This window comes from Eurypyga helias, unplaced genomic scaffold, assembly GCF_000690775.1.
Source record: "Eurypyga helias isolate BGI_N326 unplaced genomic scaffold, ASM69077v1 scaffold3668, whole genome shotgun sequence".
NCBI classification, from domain to species: Eukaryota; Metazoa; Chordata; class Aves; order Eurypygiformes; family Eurypygidae; genus Eurypyga; species Eurypyga helias.
Window position 1 is genome coordinate 1 of NW_010264778.1, and position 18261 is coordinate 18261.

The window sequence follows — 18261 nt, forward strand, 5'->3', positions numbered from 1 at the left end:
TGATATTTTGAAATAAAAGCCTCACTCTTCAAGAAATTGAATAGTACCACACTTTGCTGCAGCTGCTGTAATTTTTTTTCCTTTTTGTAATGGTCTGGAAGATCCCTACCTGTTTCCGAGGAATGTGGCAGTGAAGAGGCAAAGCAAACCTGCTGAGGTACAAGGACGCCTAAGAGCTACACGAATCCTACCGACGCGGCATCCAGAGCTTCCTGTTCCCTTCGGCAGAATTTCGAGGGCATTTGTTGTTCCACTTTGTGTTCTGGAGGCTTTTCCCCTTGTGCAATACTAGCATGCTGGCTTTGCTTCATTAACCATACTTGATTGATATATAACAATGATGATTCTATCCTCTTCCAAGAAAAATATTTTTAGAGCCGTTAGATATTCCACGAAGAAGAGATGGACAACTGCTGAGTGAAGTACAGTATGTATTAAAAGTTTATTTGGCTGAGTTTGGTAGACTGTGAGCTCCCTTCTTATTAAAGATGTACTGTACGTACACTGTCTTCAGACTTTGTATAGCTCGTAGAGACTACAGTAAAAACCCGGTAACCAACTCCAAAGCTTGGCACTGTTGGCTCACTAATTCTTTGAAACAGCAACAAAGCTCCTTCTTTCCAGCCCAACATGCGAGAGGGCTGTTACATACCGTTTGGTTTATTACGAGCCTGTTGGCGGTTGGGGAACGAGCATTTCAGGGTAGGCGAATGCCTCTGTGGACAGCTCGGGCACACCCGCACCCAAGGGACTGCCTGGCCGTGTGCTCTTAGCCCACAGCACACGCGGGACAACCACCTAATTTTAAGCGTCCCTGGTTGCAAGCCAGGCTAAGTCACACAGAGCATTTGCCACCAGCTAAAAGCACATACGTGGGCAATTCCATGGCACAGCGAAGGTTGCTTGTGGTAAGCTGTGTCTGAGCCCTGCCTCCGTTTCAGGAATACGTTCTTTCAGTTTAATTTTAACCTGTTTCTTACTAAGGTGAAATGAGCTGAGATTCTCCTCAGCAGGGATGTGTCCACAGAGACATTGATCTACTCGCTGCGGTGGGTTTGAATCCCCATTTCTAGCTACGCTGTTGCTGTTCACCGTGCAGCCCGGCCCTGGCGTTGCCGAAGACGGATCAAATCTGAGGGCTGAAATGTGCAAACCTAGTTCACGTTCCCAGGCACTTCTGCACGCAGTCCAATTAATTTCAGGGGGTTTATTCATGTGGAAAAGGATCTTGCTGTCACGCAAAAGTCTGCACAATCTACCCTTCAGTACGCCTAATGCTACCAAATCAAAGAGGAATAGGGAATTGTAAAAAACTTGTTCTATCCAGTCCAGCTTCATTTCTGTAATACTTCCAATTTCCCTTCACCCTGCTTACCTGTCTCTCACAGGACCCCTTTGGCCACGCTGATCACTTTTAATCCAACGCAGAGGGAGTGCAGCACGTCCCAGCCTAGAGTTGGTCAAAATTCTCCAACCTTCTTTCTCCTTCAGGGCAACCACTTCAGTCCCTGATGTTTCAAGAGGCAGAAATTTGTCACTGTAATTACACTGTAGATTAAAGCAGCCACTTGACATGTCACGCCATAGTCCATGCCGACCTTCCGCGCTGGTCCTTGCCCGATGCTCACAGTGGAAATGGATATGCTGTTTCCGAGTACTTCTATTATTTCCCTTTCAAAAACAGAGGAGAGGGAAAAGTGTCCAGGGAAGAAACTTGCTTTTTTTCTGTGCACGGAAAGACTAAATAGGAGCATGAGCCTCCCCGCCAGTTGTAGGTCCTAGCACTTGGAGGCCAGCCTCGCTGGTGACCCAGCCGGACAGTCCACGTAGTTTCTGGCCACAGCCACCTGTCTAAACCACAGAAGATACCTGGACCCTGGTCGACGCTTTAGATACGGTCTACCAAGGCCGTGTCCCCCTAGTCCCACCATCTCAGTTCAGAGAGGACCACTGCCTGCCTGGTTACTAACAGATCATCAGACCAGCTCCAGGCTCATCTTCCACAAGTATGGAGAAACTCCTCCAAAATAAGTCCTTAGCATTTTTAATTTCATTAGAATAGCACTTTAAAAACTCCAGGACCCTCTAGATCTAGAAAGCCCTTGGTGCACTAGGACATAGACCCTGCCACCAGGATATAAGCTGACTGAAAGCCGGGATATGTTATCATCCCTTTACCAGTAGGAACCGAGGCACACAAAGCTAAATGGCCACCCAAAATCACCTTGGAAAGCTATGGAAAATTGAGCAGAAATTGAACTTCATTTTCCTTATTCCCTTTTACTGATTCTCCATAAGATGAGCCACACACAGCAGACCAACCCATGGCCTCCGGTACCCTTTCCAAGGCCTGAGGTATCGCACTGAGGGGTATTTACCCCATAGCAGTCTCTCTGGCGTGGCTCAGGCTGTGAGTAGATAACCATGCTTACGCCTGTGTCTATGAAATACGCCTGTAGAGACTGGGAAATATTAGACTTGCTAAAACAGAAGAAGGAAATGTTGTCATTACCACAGCAAAGTTTCTTCGAGATGTTTATGAATTTTTCTTTGCCAGTAGGCAGCCTCAAATATCACCACACCAAATTCAGTAAACATCTGCGTCTCTTTGAAGCTGCTGCAAAAATCTGCTCATGAAGTGCGGCACTGAGAAATTGCTGTTTTAATTAAAATGTTTTTGGGGGGGTGGAATTAAGGCCTTTGCAAAAAATAATGACTAATAAAACGTGAAGTCAAATTAAGAGCCGGATGCAGCTAACCTTCATTGTTTCAGTGAACCAAATTGAAAACAATAATAAAAATATTCATCCAGCCTGGAGTCACCATGATCATGTATTTCAGTGATGTGCACAGTAACACGGTGTGTAGCGGGAAGGTGCCAGCTGCTTTTTCACCTTGGCTGAGGGAAACCGAGTGCGTTTCAGTGGTGGAGTGAATGGGTCCCGCATCCTCATCAGAAAGTAGAAGGCATGCCATTCTCTGCACAATGTTGAAAGGTATTTACATCAACAGAATAGAAGGTTAAAGTTCCTGCTTACTGGCAGAAGTCTAGACAGAGTCAGGTCAGGGAAAAAGAACAATATTTGTAAATGAATCAAAGATAAACTTAGATATATGTCAGTGTTTCTTCTTCAGATCTGTGAAACCAAGTTATGTAAATTAAAATGTACAAGTTGGAAAAAATAACTGAAAAAAAAAAAGTAACTACCATCTGCCTATTGATTCAGAAAATCTAGATTATGTGCTTCTGTCCAAAAATCTCTGGTAATAAAAAGCTCAGTGTGGTATGACTTGATATTGCTTTGAATATGCTACATACCATAGCTGAAGAGAAAAGACACGTGGAGAAAGTCCACTGCTATGGCCAACAATTATGAACAGCGTGATGTGCCCCAAAATCTGGCATTGCACAGAAAAAGGCCCATGAACAATTACTGAAGGTGATACAGTTTGTGACATGCGATGCTCTTATCAGACTTACTGATCATTGACAGAGTTTGCAGAGACTTTCAGTGGTGTATTGCTTGTATATTTTCCTATTATAAAATGATTAGTTATGATGTTCCTAACTCTCCTCATTTGCCACTTTTCTGTTTCACTGTATGGTCCGGATGTATTTACAGATGATTGAGAAGTTGTAGAGATAAACATACCTTGGCTTGGAAAGCACGTCCACTTCATCTGAAGATGGCAGCCTTTGTCTCTTCTTCAGTGACAGGACGAATATTGCGGTCTAAAATGAGCTTCTCTTTTATCCAAACCTCAGTCACATCCCAGTAAGTAGGGTTTAGAGCTTGCCTGACAAAGAAATGGGTCATGCTTCTTTGCTTGGTATTCTGTTTTTTGTGAGAGAAAAACAGAAACACACTCCACAAATAATCTTTCAGGTAGACAGAAGGAGATGTATGTACAGGGCAGTTGGTTTAAGGCTGTCAACACTTTTTCTAGTTCACCAGTTTGAATTTAGATCACAGGCCTGACACACATTTATGGTCCCTTCTCCGAAATGCTCATACAGTCAAAACACTTCACAAATATTTATACTTTACAAAACTATGCTGCTCTGAAAAAAAAAAGAAACTGAGTCCTCTGCCTTGCAGGTAGGAAACCAAGACCGTAAGATTTGAGACTCGTCCAAGGTTATGCGAGAAAACTTCAGCAAAGCCAGTAGTAGGACTCCTGGGAACTCCTGGATTTTAGGTCATCATTGCAGATGGGTCATCTGCGGTTCACATCAGTGAAATTTCGCTGGCAGCAGGCCCTGGCTTTTGGCTCGGGTCACAGAGAGAAGAATGAGGGTGCCTGCAGTCAAGTGCAGTCCCTTCATCTGGGACTTGCAAACGGCTGATGCATGGAAGACCACCACTAGACTCACTCCAACCTCACCTTCTCCCGTGGGGACACAGTGACACAGTCCTGCCCTAGTTTGTTTTCATGGCTCCTGAGCAGAAGCTGCTTCGAGCCTTAGAAATCACAGCAGAGATGAGAAAAGACGCAGAAATGTCTGTGCTTAACCCTAATGGGCTGAGAAACAGATGGAGCCAACAGTCCTTCTTTTAGACATCACGATTTCTCAGAGTTGCCCATCTGATAGAATGATTTTCAGGTAGAATTTTACTCAGAGCAGAGAAAGCACACGTTCCCTGACACCAGAAAGTTCCTGAACCAGTCAACAAGAAGCACAAATAACTTGTTCTCAACTGAAAAACATGAGCAGCGCTGCTAAGGGAGTAACTAAGTCATGGGGAAAAAATCACTTTGTTTTTGGCAAATATTTGTCTGTGGGCACACCTTTGAAAAAACTTTATGCTGTGGCTTGACAAGCACCTCCAGCTGTGACTGCAGCTCAGAAATGCACAAGGGTCCTTCCCACAAGACTGGGCACGGCATCTTTTCATGCAACAGCCATTGTTGTGTTATTTTTGCCATCCCACCATGTGACAATATGGTCAAATCTGTATGCCCAGAAACAATATACATGTTTGAGCATCAAGTTACTGACCTGCTTCCCATTAGTTCTCATCTGCTTTCTTTGGCAGACGACTGTCCTTGATGCAGTTAGAAATGAGGGCTACAGGCCCACCTAGATTTGAAGCAAACTACCCATAACCTAAGATATTGCTCAGGGAAATACGCAATTTCTTCCTCCCGCCTGCCATTCCTCCTCATTTCCTATTTCATTTCATTTTCATTTCATCTCATCCCCTGTCTTTCACACCACTTAATTATTTTCATCCATCTCTATTAGTCCCTTACCACCACTACTGCCCCACAGACCAAGGAAAAGCAGCTGTGCTGTCAAGACCCAAATCAGGGAGCTGTTGCCCCCAAGAGCAGTGATTTATGTGATCTTTCTTTCTTTCCCTTTTCCTGCATACTCTGGACGGTGAGATCCCATCCTCACTGTAGCTGCTCTGCCCGTAGCCCCCCGTATTTGCCCTGCCCACACCAGCAATCCCCAGCTCAGGTCTGTCTTAGTGTACGCAGCAGATCCACTGGCACTTGATTTACAGCAGAGGAGTTAGTTGCCATCTCCTCACCTTCACCAAACCTGTCCTGTTTGTTGCTCCTTCTACAGCCTTGTAGAAGCAGCTGGCTATTTCCCCCCGTTCTGTTTGCCATCAGACTCGTAAAGACATACAAGCCAAGTAGCAACTGCTAATGCCAAAAAGAAGTATCGCGGTCGGGATGTGTGCCTTCAAGAGACAGATTCAACAAGCGTTTCATCCATTTGGCTTCATTTCCTTCTGACCTTGACTTCCAGGAACTGGAAGCACAGACAATGACTAGATGGGAAAAAAGGTGGAAAATCACGGTACCCTAGCCGGTATGGCCTTGCACTGCTTCCTCCTGAGCTGGCACAGGAGAAGGGGAAGACTCCAAAAGGCAAAAGCAGGGGGGAATTTTGGTGCCCAAAGCCCCAACACTGTTGCAAGGCTACAGCGGCCTTTGCTGCCCAGCTGTGCTAAAATGTGATTATTAAAAGAATATCATGTTCTCTGTTAGCTTTTCCACTCTCTCAGCACCTGACTTGTAAATATTATTACGGCCTATCTCCGTTCCAGCCTATCTCCACCCTGCCTTTGTCCTAGGCAGAGAAAATGATATTCTGCTTTCACTTGACACACAAAACAAGACAGATGATAAGAGCCTGTTGGTCTTATTCAGCAAAGCTAATCTCATCCCTTGCTTCGCTGTGGGATTATAAACACTATTCCGACCTACCCTCATAACTGAAACGCCTTTTTTCATATCACCTCTTTTGCTTTTTAATGTCACACAACATTGACTTGTTTACAGCTCTAGCTCCTGTAACCCATTACTAATTCTCTGATTTGAGCAGAATTGAATGGAGATTTCAGAATGGTGGGCCCAATCCCACCATTTTTCCCTGTGGATGTTGTGTCCATATAACCTGCAATTTCCACCTTCTGATGTTTCTTCCAGCAGCATCTTGTTATAGGCACCATCATCCCTGGGCAATGGAAACTAAACCAGCCAACTCTGAATTGATGGCCCAGGCATTCACATATTTTACAACTTAAGATACATGTTGGATGGTTTAATATTTAATGCTAGTCTTTATGCTTTAGTCACTGACCTCAACGGAGGGTACAACAAAATGTCACCAGTGCCCAGCAGGGTTGGGAGAAAGACAGGGACAGCAGAAAAATGGGAAAGTTACATCCCATACACGTATGTTCTGCCAAAGTACATCAGTTTCCCTCATAAGTGGATTTGACCCACAGTATTGGCTGGTTCACAGTGTTACTTTGCAGCCCCAGTGTCGAGTTAAAAATTTCAGGTTTTTTTCCCCAGTAATTATTCTTACTGTGGTTTTTAGGACCTTGTTACTTATGACCTATGAGACCTTGGAGTTAAAGACGGCCCTCAAAAGCTCTCAAATGTGCCACAGTGGTTTTTGTCAACAATAACATTGGCAACCTACCAAAAAAAAAAAAAAACCACACCAAAAAGAAAAAAGAAAAAAAACCCACCACATAATATGGGGTCTTGTCCACCACGGAATAAAACTGCAAAGGAAAATAAGGATGACAGGATTTCTTACAATCAGTGCTGTTCAAAATCTGGAGGAAAAATAAAGAGCAGCCCAAAACTTTTAAAGTGGTTTAGCACACAGTTGTCATTGATTTCCAGTCCATATGGTCCTCCCTTAACCCCCCACACAACTGCCTGGACACCGCAGTAAGCCCACCTCGCAGCGCCTCCTGGAGCCTTTCAAAGCCTTGACGCTTGTAAAGGAGCCCCAAAAGCCAACCGCAGCACACGAAGTGAGCGTAGACCCGCTCAGTGCGTTGCTGTCCTCAGTTTCCCTTTCCACCGCCGCCCTTATGCTCCCAGCAGAATTTGACCAGAAGACCTAGGGGAGAATTGTTCTCCACAGATTGCTGAGACATGAAAGTCTTCTTGAGCCTGAACAACTGAGGCACTCACGTCTACCCACAGTCTGCTGCTTTCTGCCGTCCTCGTTAACCCACGGCAGCGCTGTTTAAACTGATCTACTTAGTCCCTTGCAATCCAAGGCAGTGGTTTGGGTAGAAGAACTGAAAAATGGGAGTTCACAACAGGTAAAGTTCTTGATCAGGATTATTTTTTTTTTTTCAAATCAAACCCAAAGTTTGCATAATGAGGATTTCTGGAGATACGGTCTGTTATACATAGGAACACCAGTTGTTCATCACTAATTGACTGCATCCTTCTCAAACACTTTTTCACAGACACCTAGAATCAGGATTTCTGAGCACACACAAGCCCAGCATTAAGTTAAATGAAAATTGAAGGACTGACCTGAACGCAGAGATTACCAGCCTTAACTTTCAATTTATCAGAGCCTTGCCATGATTTAAACACAGGCTGCTCTGCCGAAATATGGACAGTTTCCACCTGCAGCTCTCAAGTTTCTTCACTGCTGTACAATGCACAGGCTAAACTGAGCGTAAAACAGTACCCACGCAAAATACCCTGCACACCTCAGTGGTGACTTTCCTCACTGGTTAGCACAAAGATGCCCTGAGGCACAGCTGAGCCCATCAAACATCACCCAACATCCACCAGTCCGAATGGTATAGGCTATTCAGTTTCAAGTTTATGCATTATAGAGGCAAAACACACTCATAACAGGAGCAAAATGATGTTAAAACCAGTGTCTGGACAGCAGAAGATCCACATCTCACAGATAAATTACATATAAAGACCGTATATACAATGGCTATGCTGATCATTCCCCTAGGATTTAGAGAAATGAGCAACTTTAGCTTTACAGACTTCATGCTTGCTTGATCTCACTACAATAAACAGCTCCATATTTTTCCTTTTCATGTTTTATCCTAAAGCAACAGAGCATTACATTAATTGACTTGTCTTATTAATTCAATAAGCTGCTTCCAAGATGAAATGCTTAGCTATGCTTGCTTGTTTTTGGCACTTTTTGGTTGTTGGAAGAAAAGCTTTAAGGCTAGAATTGCTCTGATGTTTTCCACAGTTCACTGAATAATTTTATGCACTACTGAAGATTTGCCACATTTGGAATTACTGCAAACTGCTACTTTTTCATCATATTATAATTTAATTCACACTTTTAGTACGATAAGAAAACATTTAACAGTTTGCATATTACAGAAGTGTATTTGTTCTGCCATAAAGTTGTGGCTAAGAATTCATTATAGGTCACTCTTTTCTAGGATTTATAATTTGGACATAAGATGCATTTAGAAGATTAAAGATGACATAGAAACTACTCCATTCAAATGAATTATATGCAAGAAAACTCAGGGAGAAAAAAAATGACCTTGCGGTAAATATATAGCAAAAATATTTTACTGAAAACGTGAATTAGATTGAGAATTTTTTTACCATTTCAGCAAACTATTGGAGGGGAGGTGAACATACATTAAACATTAAGAAACTTGAAACCAAATAAAGATATTCAACATTCCTTAAGGGGAACACACTCGTGTAACTATGTGTATTCTTAGATTTCAACTTCTTTAGGAAACATGAACCCTGGGTTTGCCTTTTAACTGGTGAAAAAGCTCAGGGTTTTGACTGTGAACTGGGTGAAAGTGACTTTTTTTTTTTTCACTGAGCTTGTTCTTTTTCAAGAGGGCTGTGTGGGGGTTCTCAGTGCTCTTACCTTCGAGAACACCTTCCATCCATTGCTTGACTCCGGGCTGTGCCACGGTGCTTCCAAGGAAGGTGGGGCATGGCTGTGCCTGCTCAGCAGATGGCACGCACCTTGGAGTGACACAAGCACCATTCAGCTTGATAATGTCACCCTTCAGTGCCATCACTGATGTCCCTCAACTCTCCATGTCCCTTGGAAGGTCCTGTCACACTGTGAGCTATTCCATAGAGGCAAAACTCTCCCCCCATGTTATTTCTTGGACTTGGTGTGGAAGCTCGTGGTGAAGCTTCTAAAAGTCAGGTCTCTGCAGGTTAAGTGTGAATACTCTCCCTCCACCTTCACGATGCAAGGGCACCTCCAGCCTCTCTGATGAGGAAAGGGGTTGAATGAGCCCCCCACAGTGATTGTCCTCAACCTGTAGGGAGTACAACTCCCTAAATCCCTCCCCCACTTCATGGCACTCACCACAGATCCGTGGAGAGCTCCTGGAGACAACACTGTTTAGCTGTTCCAAAGGTGATGCCTGGCCCGGGCTGGGCTGCTACAGAGGACACAGAGTGAAAAACAGACTGCTACAGAAAGGAGATCCAGGGGAGTTGCTACTGCTCCCGGGGTAGGAAAACATGTCTGCAAAAACCGTTCTTCACGCCCTCCCTCATCTGCAGCAAGAAAAACTTTGTCCCCCAGTAATAAGTGCGGCAGGTTTGTGCTCAGAGGTGATGCCGGAGGTCGGGGCAGTGGCTCCCACCACCCCCGGTGTGGGTGGGTGCAATGGGTGACAAACCTCCTCCTCTCCATGGAGCCAGTTACGATCACTGCTGCAGCAAAACCGACCTGGTAATCACAAGGCTTTGAGTCAAAATACAGACTTTGCCTGGAGCGAGGTCCTATTTTAAAATGAAGGTTATTGATCACGTTTCTGGCCTTAAGAAGAGAAATCAAAGCATAATTTATGCTCAGAGTGACCTGTAGGTGTTTGCACAACAATTAATACCCACCGTTATGGTAATGCAGCTGGACACATGGCAATCCATCTTTTCCTTGAAACATTTTACCCTTACAGCCACTACCTCTAACGCTCCATTATGTGTCCCCATACCCTTTGCGTTTCAATATTACCATCCTGGGCAAAGCTCAATGCACTGTTTAAATGAGGAAGGAACATCTGGTAAGCTGAGACTGCCGGGACTCCGCGGACAGATAAAAGTTGTGGCACTTTTCCTCTGTATATGGAAACGCGTTGTAAATTAAATCTATAATCATCTGAAAAGGCACAGGTCAGAAAGCAGGTGGAGAAACGTTATCATTTGTGCCAAGATCAAATTCCATGAAGCTTATCTTAAAGTCAGAGAATTTGCATGTGTTCACTCACTATTTTGTATTTTAATGGTTTTCTAAAGGTGCTTGTGACATTATATTTTGGCCTTCACAAAGTATGTACCAAATATACTGTAAGAACTGACAAATCCAATGAGCATGAAAATATTTCTCCCTCAGCCCATTTTTTTGCTTTCATTTGCTTTAAAGAAATGTGGGATAACACTGAAATCTCAACCTGGATCTGCCTGAGTCTGTGCTGCTGCCTGCTGATCTACCTTAGTTAAAAAAAAGAACAAGTTGTGCAGTAGGCCATCTGCCGTGAAACATAAATGTAACAGCAATGAGCCGAGAGCCATGAACCACTTAGCCTGAGGGAGAAGATGTTTCAGCAGGGTGAGCAGCAAGGAAAGCCTCAAAGAGACGGGTGACGCTCCCTTTCAGCTCCAGCTGCTGCGGCGTTGAAGGCCAGCTCTCCACAGCCCGCTGAATTCCTGCACAGCCCGATAGCTCCCGCTGTGTCACCTCTTCACCTTGGCTTTCATGCAGGGATTGAACTCTGAGAAGATGAGAGCCACTGTTGTCACTGCTACTCTGTGGCCAGGCATCCTCCATATCCCCCTGCGCCTGGAGATGATGTTACCACACCTGGAGGGTATCAGAGATGAGGGAGTACCCACGTATTGGTAGACCTGAAGTCTTTGCAGAAAGCAAGGAGAAGGCACTGCCAGCTGGTGGGAATATAATGTTTTGCAGACCAGAGCTGGATCTGGAAGACAGCGATGCCATGGATGTGCCGATCAGCGCTGATACCCATCCTACCGCTGTTATTCCCACTGCACATGAGACCACGTGTGTGCGGAACATTCACACACGTTCTGGCTTGTGCCTTTGCATGGCGAAGGGGCAGGAGGCAGCTGGGAGAGTGCAGCCTACACCTCTGCAAGAGGTTTTAGCACCATTTTCTGCCAAGCCCCCAAAACACCCTTTACACCATGTACACCTGTACATCAGGAATTCCTCCGACACACCTTACAAACACAGCCCAAATGTCAAATGGGATTAATAGGAGCCAGTAGGATATTTCAAACTGTTTACTCTGGAACAGAGTTAACAACAAAAGACCAGCAGCTTTCAGCAACAGATAGGGTTATCTCAGGTCACAACAGCTAAGTAGTATAATTTTAAAACCCCAGAGGGAAAATTTAAGTAAATGCCTTCCAGAAAAATCCCTGCTCTTGTTAGCAGGAACATGACACCTTTGTCTTGCTGGTGCTTAATGGTGTTAAGTATAGGGGGCGGTTGAGTGCTAATTGTTTATTGGGTGATCAGTGATATTCCCAGGTGGATACAAAGGAAGAGGTTGAAAGGAGATAAACGATCCTTCGGATTTCTCCTTTCAAGAAATCGTTTAAGCACAGGCATGAATAACAGGAGTGGCAGGACTAAATCTGCAGATGGCTCCTGTGTCAGGGAACATTCCTCTGAAAGCCAATAAAAGTGTGACAGTCTACAGTTTTCCCAGGCCATTTACCTTCATCCTGGTGACTGTTTTGAGCTAGGACAATAATCGATGTAGAAGGGCACATCTTTTTAGCACAGAGTGGGCACCAGGAGAGCAGCACTGGGGTATGGCACAGGCTCTCCTGCAGCTCCCTGACTGGTGCTCCATCTCCTCCACCCACCGTGCAGCTCCCCCAGGTAACAGCACCCCACGGTTGGACCGCATCCTCCATCCCACTGCCCCAGCCTCTTTCCCCGCTCTCCCCGTTATCAGCATGTGGCTCCTCGGTTTGGCTGTCCCGCTCAGGACCTACCGGTGCCGTCCCCAGCTCTGACAGCAGCGTGTGCCAGCACCTCACTGCCCACTGCACGAAGAAATTTCTTTTAGAAACCAGCCTCAATCACCCAGCCTCAATCACCCGGTGCTCCTAGCCCCCCGTTTTGAATGACATGACAAGCAGCTCCACGTTGGATGTATCTCCTACTCATGATTTGGTACCCATGGCCATGTCCTCAGCTGCCTTCTCTCCAAACTGGAGACTCCCAGCTCAGAACATCCATGTGCTGTGCTGTCTGGGGACATTTTTGGTTTAAGCCAACATCCCAAAACTCATCTAAGGATAATCCTCAGCTTTGTGCCTGCAGACTTCTCAGCTCCTGCCCCATCTCAGGCGACCCGTTACCTCTCTGAAGAAGATGCAGTGTTGGAGCATCTTTTTTACCTACTCAACGTGCAGATCTGTGATATGGACCAACAAAGTTGCAGGGCTCAGTGCAGCTGAGGAGAAAGGAGAGAAAAGATGCCCCATATCTGGACAAAACACATCGTCCGGCTCAGGAAGCTCAGACACTGATTTTGTACCAGCTGAGGGCTACAGAGGATGGTGGAGAATCACTCTGTCAATTCCCTCATATGAGATTATCTGACAGAACTGATACTCATCGATGCCTGAGGGCAAAATGACTCAGATTAACCTAGCTACCCTCCCAATGCCATGAAAAATACATCCATCTTGGATATTCCTCAGACAAGGAAATAAAGCTAGAAACAAAGTGCTTAAAAACCTGCATTTGTCAGACTGATCCTGTTTAATTAAACAGGAAATTGCAGGGCAACTAAATCAATCTTTACAAAGAAAAGCTGTTTGTCTGTTTACAGAAGAGAAACTTGTGGTGATTTATCTTAAAGAATGTAATTGCCTAATGATTAATAGTGACCAGAGATAGTCAGAAGGAGGAAATGAGGAACAGGAGTTCTCTTGCTGCGTGTTTGAAGCATGGCAGAGCTATATGGCCCTGCCACATATAAACCAAAGTTTCCTAGTCTATAACAGGACACTGCTGTTCTCCTCCTGTTGATACAGCATCACTGCAGCAATCCAGATATGCTGGTAGATCCTTGGAGATTTGGGTCCAGATGCACTTTTTTTTTTTTTCTCTCTCTGCTCATGAGAATACAAAGTCAAATTTTCACCTTCACAGTTCTCATCAGGGCCCACTGCCTTTTTAACGCAGTACTGAAAAAACCCAGGTATTGCCTGCCTGGGCTTGAGACTTATTTCACTTTACCTGAGTTCAGAGCAGATTTGGAGCTGCTGCAACACATAGTGAGTAGATAAGGCTCTCAAAAGCAGAACAGATCTAATGTGCTGGTCTGCAGGCAACATTTGACTGTCCACAGGCTACCTATGGCTGTCTGTAGGCAACCTATAGCTGTTTACAGGGTATGATGGAGCCGGATAGCCTTAACTCTGGGTATAGTTTCTTTGTCCTAGACACACTATAAAGAAACCAGAAACAGCTCTTATTTTTCCTAGAAACAGATAGGAATTAATACTTGAGGGACACTTGGCCTTCAGATAAATCTGTCATCTTGCTTAAAAGGACAGCCTGTGCTTTTCATAACATGATCAGGGTCTTCTTGCAGCCATTCATCTCCGGATATCCTCAAAAATATAGATCACTGGTGACAGGATAGACAAATGAGCACGTCAAGGTTATTTTTTCATTGTATTTATTTACTTGTGCACTGAAGTATCCCAGCCTGACAAAAGCAGTGTGAGTAGACAGTGGGATGATTTGATTGTCCAGAGAACAGCTAGTTCATGGATAGTTTCTAATAAAGCTGCTTTCTTATACCAATAATGCAGCACATCTTTCCGTTTTAGAGAGCCTCACTATCTCACATGGTCTCTTCATAAATTGCCATTTGGTTCTGTCAATGTCTATCAGGTCTGTGGTTCCCAGGAATGACTGTTGGGTGATATGACTGCTTCCATTAAAAATAAGGGTTATTTTCAGCGTCCAAGTCATAAATTTGGGGCCTTTGTCACTCTGAGACCTGTCTAGAGCATGTCAACACAAGCTGACGTTCAGCCTGACTGCCCACTTGGCACCACCGTGTTTCAGAGGTGCCCGAGACTCAGCGCATCTCAGGAGCACACTGGTTTGAGCTGAGCTGCTGGCACTTACCTGCCCAGTCTGAGGAACAGGAGGTGGACCTGCCTTGGGCTGTAGCTCCAACATGGTTAGGTTTCCCCCAGGACACATGTCCCAAGGCTGCTCCACCACAACAGGTTGAACAAAGAGATGTTTTCCTGAGGTGCTGTTGTTGGCCTCCATCTTCAAAAAAATGAGCCATGGTGCAACAAGGAACAGAGGAGAAGAAGCGTAACCATGCAAGATGCTGACTTAGTAAGCTGAAGTGCCTTTACATATAGTCTTGAAACTTCCCTGTATGTTTTCAGGAATACCAAATTTCCTAGAAGCTGAGAAAAAAACCTTAAAAGTCACTTCCTCCCTAGGCTGAAGAGTCAGGCTCCATCTTCCCTATTTCCTTTTCCTGACCCCATTGATTTTCTGTCTTAACTACCCCGGTGTCCCGGCAGGAGAGTCCCATCCTCTTTTTTGCAACCTGACAAGGAAAACAGTGGAATTCACAGCTATATGGTACCTAAATAAACACCATGGTGGAGTGAAGTACTTCTGCAGTCCCATCCCTGGGGGTTGACTCCGGGTTCTGAATCCTGTCCTAGGTACCTCTGATAGAGGCAGAAACTGAACCCAGATTAACTGCATGTGAATGCAGGACTGCTAAACACCGCTTTCCATTACAAAGCATGTCCCCTCACAGCTTTCCAAGAGAGAAATTGGATTTGCTGTTCACTACTGAAGGCTGGTGGGGCTTAGAAATGTGGATTCCTCACGCAGACAGTAACACATACCGTGGCTGCAGAGTCCTGGTAGGCCAGTAAGGCATCCTCCCACCTCCAGAGTTGCATTTGACCATTTATCAAAGTAATACCCTTGAATTTAAATAGGAAACAGATGTTGCCAGTACCTGCTGCAAAAAGAGGCGCTAGTGACTTCTCAGAGGAACAGCACGCCCTTGGCTGCTGAGCACGCAGCCAGGCTTCCTAAAAACACTGGGAAGGGGGCTCTGCTCAACTCTGTGCACATAATTCAGCCTAGAAACGCACAGCTACTCTTCTGTGGGACTGAGTGAACGACTTGAGGGTTTGACAAATCGTGATTCAATTTGAGAGCGTCTGACAAGGTCGGTAACGGTGTCCGCTGCAGTCACACACAGAAATCCCATCGCAGCCAAACACAGAGGTGTCGTCCGTGCTATCCCTCTCCCCTCACCAAGCAGATTAACAGATGGAAGCGATTTCTATCCACTTGGAACCGGTAGAGGTGAGGATAAGCCAGTAACCTCTTAATGAGCTGTAGTTTTTTGATTGCTTATGAGGAAATGCAGGCAGAGGTCTTATAAATCAGTTAGAAATCCCCGATTAGTGAAACCTCATGGTTTAAGCAAATGAGGAATGTTTAATATTACTCTAAGGTGGCTTGCACTGGGATGAAAGTTTGAAAGACGAGTAACGCCTCTAAAAGAGGTGTCTTAAACCTGGCTAGTGTGTAAGAGGACTAATATTACAAGTGTTTCACTATTTTGCTGCTGTAGCTGAACCAAAACAACACACTGCTCATTTTTTCAGCTCAGTCATGTTTCATCTGCACCTTCAGCAAGAGTTAATGGTCTTCCATAGGAAAGTGCTTTGCTAGCATTTCAGTCCCTTACATTAAAGCACACATTATTCTCTCAGCTACACGGGGTTTTGTCCCCATTTCCTTTAAATGACTCAAGGAAAATCTGCTCGCAGTCTGCAGAAAGGAATCCATCTGGTTTTGACCCATAACCTTTTTGTGCTTTACTGACCTAAAAGGCTGCTGTCTATAAGGCAGACTCACATTTTAGAGCATCTATCTCCATAATTCAGGGGTGGTCATAAAATGTTGTCCAAGCATGTCTGCTCTCATAGATCATTTACTGATTATTTATAGGCAGCATCCTAGCTACCTGTTTGATGAGTTACTACACTTCCATATGAAGTTACTCAGCTAGACTAATATGCACAGATTGCAGCATAAATTCACTATTAAATCCTAACCCTAGTAATTACTCAATCCTAAATACTCTAATTTCTTCCTCTGTAGGTTCCAAAAAATATCTAGCGCATGAGGACCTCACAGCCACCCTCACTGATCCCCTGCCACCACTTAATTGAATTATAACACCATAAATAATCTGGAGGCTATCTCAGAGGCACCCCATATAATTTTCAGGGATGCTGCCTGGCGGGTGACCTATTTGGAGAAGTGCAGACAGGTTTCTCGGGATTTTCTTCAAGCTGATTATCTCCATATTCCCTGATGGGCCTTTGCTGTAAAAGCATTACCAAAAAAAAAAGTACAAAACTATTTAATTTATTAACAGCTAATCCCAAACCCAATTCCCAAAGTGGAGAAATACTGAGAACATAAACCTAAACTTCTGGAATTGAGAGTGCCAGGACAGCAAAGTGTTTTAGGACGGGGATCTGAATTTTGCAGCGAAGGACCGTCTTCAGGCAGCGAGTGGATTATGGAGACTGTGCAGGGAGCCAAATGCAGAAGGTACTTATTGCCAAGAACCTTCTGGCATCCACAGACATAATCTCCCCAAAAAAGATGACTTCCCTCACAAAGAGATGCTTCACATATACAGCCACAAACATGGTTGCTTATCTGAAATAAAGCTTCCAAGGGCATTAAGGTTAATCTATTGGCAGCGGTGGGTCTGCACTGGGTAGATGGAGTGCTTGTGCTGTATTGTAGCCCGGCATCCACTCAGCAGCAGGCATTCAGAAAATTGCTCTTCTCTGTGCTTGCCCAGCTGCGGTATGGATGCCTGCCACACTTATAAGACAATGGACACGGTACCGGAGCAGCCCGCTGTCCCGGCCGCATTCCCATGGGTGCCATTCTGTCAGGCAGACCCCTGCAGAGTGGATCGACAAGACGTGCATCTCCCTTTGTTATCAGCCTGCGCAAACGAGCATCTTCTGCCGTCCCAGGAAGAGACCCGGCCCCTGCTCCTGAAGAAGCCTTTTCCTTTCTCTTTGTTCCCCAGGAATCACGTGCCGCTCTCCTGGGGCTTGGGCAGCGTGAAGAGCTCGCTGGCACCCACCATGACCCTGTGCCGTTCAGAAGCGGGCGGTCATGCACTTTGAAGCATGACAACCATTTCACCGTCCGCCTGCCTTAGCCCTCTCCTTCGCTTTGTTCTCCTCCAGGTTCAGACAACTTGGTACATTCTGAGCCCACTTTTGCTGAAATAAAGCATGTGCATTTTTTTCCTATGCTGGTTTCTGGGAGGAATTTGCTCACTTTTAGGAGACCAGCACCTGCCAGACTGCCATGGCTGGTCCTTCCTGTGCCTGCACCCCTGGTCAACTGATGTCTCTCAGCCCCTTGCAGCCTCAGACCCAACTCATACTCCTTCCCTCTGCATTTTTCAGTACCTTCATAACAGTAAAATTGAAAGGGGAGGGGGAGAAATATTGCAGCTCTTTTCTTCATTAAACTGGAAAGCCTGTCAGCCTTGTCAGCATTTGTAGAACTGAAAGACTGGAGAGCTGACACCAGGGTTGGTAAAAGAAATCCCGTAACAGGGAAGCGGCAACTTAACAAAACGCCAGCACCACCAAAGAGTGCCAAACCTTCGGTCAGTTGCTGCTGCATTCCTGGCAGCAAGGTCTGCCCACAGCTTTCCCAGCAAGGCAAAAAATTCCTGTTCTCTCCCCATATACATCATCTCTGATGCATTCAACACAGTGTAAATGTGCCCCCCAATTAGTTTACTCACCCATAAACTCTGGGATTATTGGTGGCCAAGGTCTGATGCTTGGATGTTCAAAGGTTTCAACAGCCGAGAGCTGGCACTCCTCTGGAGCAACACGCAATGGAAGAGC